The sequence below is a fragment of the Anopheles aquasalis genome, chromosome 3 (assembly GCF_943734665.1).
Source record: "Anopheles aquasalis chromosome 3, idAnoAquaMG_Q_19, whole genome shotgun sequence".
NCBI classification, from domain to species: domain Eukaryota; kingdom Metazoa; phylum Arthropoda; class Insecta; order Diptera; family Culicidae; genus Anopheles; species Anopheles aquasalis.
This window is the reverse complement of record NC_064878.1, coordinates 52813549-52821048: the sequence shown is the minus strand read 5'-3', so window position 1 is coordinate 52821048 and position 7500 is coordinate 52813549. Positions and strand designations below refer to the sequence as shown.

The 7500-nt window shown below is 50.4% G+C and overlaps 1 protein-coding gene across 1 annotated transcript in view; it reads left to right on the top strand.

Moving 5' to 3' along the window:
- Positions 1 to 4623: 4623 nt before the first annotated feature.
- The window catches only part of LOC126577120 (Down syndrome cell adhesion molecule-like protein Dscam2), an 80392-nt gene continuing 77515 nt past the window's right edge, over positions 4624 to 7500 (top strand). The window contains exon 1 of the mRNA XM_050238539.1: positions 4624 to 4746. The gene's annotated coding sequence lies outside the window, so the exon portion shown is untranslated. The remainder of the gene's footprint in view (positions 4747 to 7500) is intronic.

Below are 7500 nucleotides of genomic sequence, written 5' to 3'. Positions count from 1 at the left end.
CTTCCTCGTGTGCGATTGGTACACGAACGTACGGTGCGAGGCAAGTCCGGACTTTTATCATCTGAACCAGGACATTGGACGGATGAGTGGTCGACCGATGGTGAGCCCGGATCGTGACGTCATGATGGAAGCGGTCCGATCGATGATGACCTACCCGATGCGCTCGCTGATGCGCATGATGCAAGGTGGCGGAGACTTTAGTGGAGTGCTTGGAGCCTTGCCGGATAAAGGGCGCACGTTAGCCACGGAGAAAGGAGGATCATCGGGAGGTTCGTACTCGGTTCCTTCACTGGGATTACAGGCACCATTCCAGCAGCAGCAGCAGCAGCCAGGCAGACCAGTGAGTGCTGGTTTTCAGGATAGAACAACAATTAGTGCATCACAAGATAGCTCCTACACACCTCCACTGAATCAGGTGTACGTATCGAGCCTGGGTACTCCGTCCACTGAGAGTAATTCCGGATTCGATCCAGTACGCTCAACGGTCCTAACACCAAGTGCTCCTGCCAGACTGTCACCACCACAGCCATCACTGAATCGGTTTACATCTCCGGTAAGTAATAGTGTCAGCACCCTTTTTTGGCCTGATTTCACTCTTAACACTCGACAGCGGCGACAAATTAAGTGATCGGAAGGAGTTAGATAGTTGCTGACTAACTTTGCGTTATCCGTCGCTTATAAAACAACTACGACGAGATCCTCACTCCAGGCGGATTTCCAAATAGTGACGATGATCAGCTTGAGATGAGATGCTTGCTTGAGCTGTCCTTTTGTTTTGCAAAAACACTTTCACTCGCTCGTTCGCTCTCTCTCTCTTCGGTCAACCAACACACTTGTTTATCGACTCGTGGCCACCCCCAGCATGTGTCCTAATCACCGATCGCCCTCGTGACGATGCGGTTCGTTATGGGTCACCCAAAAGTTTAACTTATCATTCCAGACCATCCAACCCGTGCTTCCCCAGTCCCTTCTTTCGACACGACTTTCGCAGGCGCCCCAAAAACTGTTTTAAGTTTTCGACACTTATTTGACTGGCAACGATCCGTATCATCTAAAGTTTATGCTTAACCAGCAGTGACAACCAGCCAGGGCCAGCCCGGGGCATGTGATGTGCGCGAAGAGTGCTGAGTGCTGTCCTCAGTAGTCAGTCAGCCAGCCAGCCAGCCAGCCAGCCAGAGCAAGGGCTAGCGGGGGAGGGAACTGTTTGCTGTTAATGGTTAGCAGGGGGCGTATCGGCCGGTCATGATGATGATGGTGATGGTGCTGGTGATGATGACGATGGCAATGGTTGACGATCCCGGTCGTGGGGGTTTTCCACAAGAAAATCGAGGGATGGACACTAAGCGCTTTTTCGTTACTCTCCTTCCTTTTGGGGTCCTTGGGATCAGGAAACCCTCCTGCTTAGTGTGCTTGACGCCGCGCGTCGCCGGGATGCAAATTAATAGCAATAGCGATGGCGTAAGTTAAGCGATTTCCGAGCGAGAGAGAGAGAGAGAGAGAGAGAGAAAAAAGAAGAAGAAACAAAGACAAAGAACAACTTGACCTTTATGTGTGCGTTGGGATGGCGTCGTGAGGCGTGATGTTTTGGGCTGGATTTAGATCTAGATCCGGGTTTTTGGGTGAAACTTAACTTTTCAAACACAAATGCCATCAGCAGGCGGCAACCGTTCTGGACTACAGACTAGTGGCTTACTAGGATGGTCCGGGGCTGAGGGTGAATGATTGAAATATCGCTCTCGGCTAAACTACCGAAACCCGTTTCGTTGACGCCTGGATGATGTCATTTGGAATGGCATCCGGTCAGCGACATCCGTTTACCGACCTTAGATAGTGCGTGTTGGCAAGTCGATGACGTCACGTATTTCTCTTTAGAGGATTTTTATAAAATAAAAACATAATTCACAAAATAATACCCTTTTTTTATCCCTCTTCCAGAACCAACGACCAACCAACGGAGCCAAGGTTAGCGAGCTACAAATCGTTCCGGCCGGTCTCGTCAAGTATTGGGATGGCCGAGAGTCTGCGACGGCCGCTCGTCAGCCACCGACACTGAAACTCAAACCTGTCACACAGCAAACGTTCTCCGGAGGACCGGAGTTGGCCATAACGCCACGACCTGCTCGACCAATACTGCCACCGACCGGTGTACTACCGCCTTCGACATTCCTCCGGACATTGGCACCTCAGCAACAGCCCCAATACCGACAGCAACTGGTCAGCGACAATCTCTTCACTTTACCAAGCGCACAGCATCGATTCACCCCAGTTCAGAAGGTTGTAGGCATCCAGAAAGTGACCGTTCTGCCTGAAACACGCCCGCAATCACTGTCCTCTGGAGTGGCACCGTTCACTTCCCCTCAAGACGACGTCTCGTTCCAAGCAGCATCCGATCAGCGACAGATACTGCGTCGAATTGATGTAGCTCCCCGGCTCCCCAGCAGCACTGGCTATCGGTTGGAGGGCCGAACTCCTGCGTTCGCCGAGTTGCAGGTAGTTCCCGCACTCAGCTACTACCTAAACGATCCCCTGGAGCAGCAAGCGTTTGATGAAGCCGTCCAGCATGGGCTGTTGGATGAGCGAAGGCACGAATCGTACCGACGTTGGGCCGCACAACCTTCGTACGCTCGCAGTTCCAGCTCGTACGATGTACCGCAGGGCAGTGTGGGCCAACTGGTAACACGGCATCATCCGTGAACTGGCCAGCCGCTAGCGCGGAGTGCGCGGAGCGGAACAGAGTAATGTATTTATTGTGCGCGACGATCACGCGACAAAACGGGAAGTTATGCGATAAGAAGTGAGTAGTGGTGGAAGAAAGAAGAGAATAAAGAAATAATTTCATGTAAAATTTATGTGATGCCAGAAGGCTAAAGACGAACGATGCAAAATGGTTTCCCAGGAAGCGATGGAATGGCTTCCATCTGTTCATCAATTTCCCTTCGATTGCGGTACCCTCGAGTGCTTCCAACGGGCACCGATTGCAATTGCAATGCAGGTGACAAGAGAGAGAGAGAGTGAGAGAGAGACACACTGCACGATGATGCTGCAAACCCTCAAAGGAAGCGCCGGAATGTCACGAGAAAAGCGATGATTTTCTTTTGTGTTTTCGCTCCTCGCGTCACTCGCTGCAGCTATCGCAACAGCTCGTCAGCAGCGTCTGCCAGTGTGTCTATTGTGTCTCTTGTTCGCAATTTGCTGGTCGTTTTTTTGTGTGTGCTCCGATTGCAATCTGTTGACGTGGTTGATGTTCCTTGCCCAGAGGCCAGGTGTGCTAGGAGGAAGGAGGCGGCTTCAAGGCACATGGAAAGAAATTACTTTTTACCGTGGAAAACTCAATCATCGTGTGCTGGAGTGCGGTGGAAATTTGATTCTTCTCGCCGCACTAGGGACAGTTCTGTGGGATCCTCCGTGATGGGGCACTGCAGTCGCAAGGGCAGGTACATCAGACGGTTCATTTGAGGTCATTTTGTGTTCCAAGAAGCTTCTGTTGCTGGGGCATCATTAAGCATCTTGTGTAGTTCGTGAATGTCACTGCATTGCGTGAGTTGTGACAATCAATGGTATCTAGATTCAAAATACTGTCAGACTAAACTATCAGAAGGTAAATTGGAAATCCTCATTTAATAATTCACTCCAAAATCTCGTATAAGCTAAAGCTATCCCCATTGATCTGCGGGCTTACCGATGATGATGGCTACAGCGTACAGCCTCCATCAGACGAGACTTACAGAAAGGGATGTAGGTGGAGAGTGTAGTGGAATTCAGAGTTGTAGTACGATACACCGATCGAGCGTGTACGTCTACACTACGCCGTTTCATTAAAGTACTCTAAAGCCACCGTCAGAAAAGAGCGAAAGAGCAAGCGAGAGGCGGATTGCCTGCGTGTAGGCGCAACGTGTTTTCGGTTGGCGGTGACACTCACGCGGCGCCGCCGCAGCCGTTCACGACAAAGTTGCGTTGTTGGTGTGGACCATGGCATGGTAAACTTGACACCTTGCAACCCACAACCCGCCCATCAGGGCCGGCGCCATCCTCATCATCATCATCGAAACGAACGAACACCATTCCCTCCCATTGATGGGTGGATTTGAGTACAGCCCCGCGGACAGACGGGAATGTGAGGAAGGAGGAAGGGATGCGAGCAAAGCATGCGCTTTTATGCTCGGCTCTGCTTGCGAGATGGTGAAAGCTCACTCGTTCATAGTAGGCGCGCGAGTGTACGAGATGGGATCACTCACAACCGGCACCGGCGATGGTGAGAGACTCGCATCTCTCTCTCTCTCTCGCGCGTAGTGATGATGATGTTGGCGCACGAGATATGCTATGCGTACGAAGCAGTAGCAGCATCGTGATGGTGGTGTTTCTGATTTTGACCAAAAAAAAAAAAGACAACCCAAAAACGCAACTGGAACTCCGGAACACTCTGCCGTCAAGTGAACAGGCGAGTGAGCGCGCGCGCACGGTGAACGAGGTAAATCTGAAAAGCGCACTCATTGCGCGTCTGCGATTTACCAAAGGACTCCTGCACGGCCGGTGGCACGTGAATCCGGTGCTCGAATTAACGTGTACATTCATCGTACGGCACTGCACTGCACTGCACTGCACTGTTTGCCGGGTGCATTGGGTGGTGCAGAAAATGGATTTTATTTTAGTGTAAAACAGTGCTTGCATCCGTGGTGTGTTTAGTGTGTGATTAAGGATAGTTGCAGTGTCAGTTTGATGTTGCTATCGCCGTGCGTGTTTTGTAAGGTGAAAAGTTAGGAAAAAAACACCACGAAAAAGCTTCCTGATTTCCTCCGATAGCTTATCTCTCTCTCACGTTCTCTTTTACACGATAACGCTCTCTCTATCGCGCTCTCTTGCACCTTGAAGTGCAGCGGACCACCAGTCTCGTGAGACGTTGCATCGACGTTCGGCACACGGCGTGATGCAACGTTGAACGTTATCAAAGCTCCCAAACTCACTCCAAACTACCCCTTTCACACCACCGAACGCATTTGTGCCACCCGGTTTCCGGCTTTTCCGTGCGGTTGTGAAAATGGAGGTTGAATCGATAAGCGACGCTGCTCGTGGCACTGCAGGACGTGTGTTATCGCACGGATCTTCCGATTCGATTAGCGATTAGTGCGAAGTGCAGAGATGTAGAGAACGGTTTTTACCCTTGGTGAAGGGCGAGTGTTAATGATTTCCTTGAGAACGTTATCGTTTGTGTGTGAGGCTGGAAGAGAAATTAATTGCGGTTTTCCTTCGGTGAAATTAATTTCCACAATATGTTGACAGCTCTTTGCAATTGCACTGGACAGTATGCCGATGGCTTCGACGAGGTAAGAGCTTGAAAATAGAAGACACTCCTGCAGAAATTGTCCGGTCTTCGTACAGAAAATGGCGATATTTTTCCGAAAACCCGAAAACCGTGCGCCTCCATCACTGGGCGCCTCCATCGCCAGCCCTTGAACGGTGTCAGGGATTTTTAAACACCCGCACGTGCCTCGCTGGTGGTGGTGGTGGTTGTGGTGCTGTGCCATCAAAATGTATCTCTGTGTGTATGCGTGAATCGCAGACATCGCCATCACCTTGGTGCATGTGCATCCGGTGCATCCGGCCTAACGGGAGCAAGATTTGCTCGCACGGTTTGCGTTGAGCGAGCACTCAGTCTCAGGGAGGGAGCTTTGTCTTTGGCGATTTAAATCAGGCAGTCTTACCGAGCGAACGATGAGCGAGTCTCGTGAGCTGCAGGGTCGTTGTGCAGTGCAGAGCTGCATGCACGCGCCGCGCTGCACTCATTGATGCTGAGGTTTCGGTTTTGAGGTGCTGTTGGGTTTGAAGGTGTGTTTGTGAGTTGTGTGCGGACGGACGGACGGTGATCTACGCTATCTATGCTTGTGCGCACATTCACAAACACACTCAACGCTCTACGATTCACGTGCTCGAGTACGGTGTATTCCGCGCCATACCATCCAATGCCTGTTTTCCGTTCCTTTCCGTACCTTGCAGACCATCGGTCACCACCGTAAGACACGTGTCTGTGTCTGTGTGCAGCTACAACGATAGGATTGGCGTTGTGAGCGTGAGCAAACGAGACAGACAGGACTCCAGTGGAGAGCTGGAGTTGAAAAATCAGATAAAATAAGAATCACGAGTCGATGAACACGAGCAGCAGCGGCAGCAGTAGCAGTAGCGTGAGTGTAGGAACAGGTAAACGATAAACCGAGAGTGAAAGAGACCGAGAACAACGAGGGAATAGTGATGGCGTGAGCGATGGTGGTGCTGTTCAACATGAGATACGCGCGGTGGTGGTAATCGACCGATAACGAACGAATGTCATCAAATTGAAGTCAATAGTCCGTAACGTGGCACACGAGGTGAGCGCTGTTGAAGTGCCAGGAAGTGCAATAGTGCAGAGCGGTGCAACGGAGTGAAGATTTGCTTTCACTTGGATTGGCACACCGGTTAGTGCTGTTGTAATGGCGTCGTGGTAAGGCACCTCCATTCTGCATATCTTATGTTAATTCAGGGGAATTGATTTATCTATCATTTGTTGGGTTTGCTGTAAAACAAATTTAATTAATTTCCAAACAAATCCCGCACACTGTCAACCGGATGATAAAGGACAAGAATGGAGAGATTGGACGAAAGAGTTACCGAAATTCTTGCGAAATTCCTTTGAACTCGAGCTGAAGCCCTTCTTCCCCTGGTTTGGATCGACTAGCGCGATACGATTCGTGTTCGCCCGCTACGTCTATTTGCCTTGACCCTCATTTCCTGCGAGACCGGTGGACAGACACACAGACCCTCTCTTCCTTTGGTCTCTCGTGTCCAGGGGGTCTAATTAATCCGGCTGTCTAATTAAACATTCATCCAACAACGCCGAGCAGATCGCACGATGCCGGCGATTGCGTTCCGGTGCAATAAACAACATGCGAAGCGGTGAAGTGTATTACGATTCCATTGTAATTACATGACCAGACCCCGAAGGCGGTGGCCAGAGAGGAAGGGGGCCTAGGTTTTGGAGACAAAGAAGGAACCATTGAAGAGCTAGCCAGACGCCTGGTGCTGCTGCTGCTGCTTCTGCGAGACGAACACAGAAACGGATTTACGGCAAGAGGTCGGCCACGATTGCTGGCCATAAAATGTCGGATTTGTGGAGCTGGCCTGCTTAGGGAAGTAGGAATGTGCGCCTTGGCACTGACCTGGGTTTAAAAGGGCGATGAGGAAGAGGAAAATGGCTTCCTTTTACAGCATGGGGCAGTGACTATTAAGTAGCTTTTCTTCTTTCGGGGGTTAGCATGAAAATGAAGTGATAAAGAGTATTACTGGCGGGAGTGTTCTATCTTTTGCACACTGGAATGCCAATCCTTTCGTGGTGGCCTTTTTCGGTTCTCTTCAAGTTATTGAATAAGTGTTTTTTTTTCGTAATTTTTATTAAAGGAAATAACCCGTCACTAAGCCAAAACCATAGACGCCGCCGTCTACGATCTGCGATCAGTTGTCATGCAAATGCAA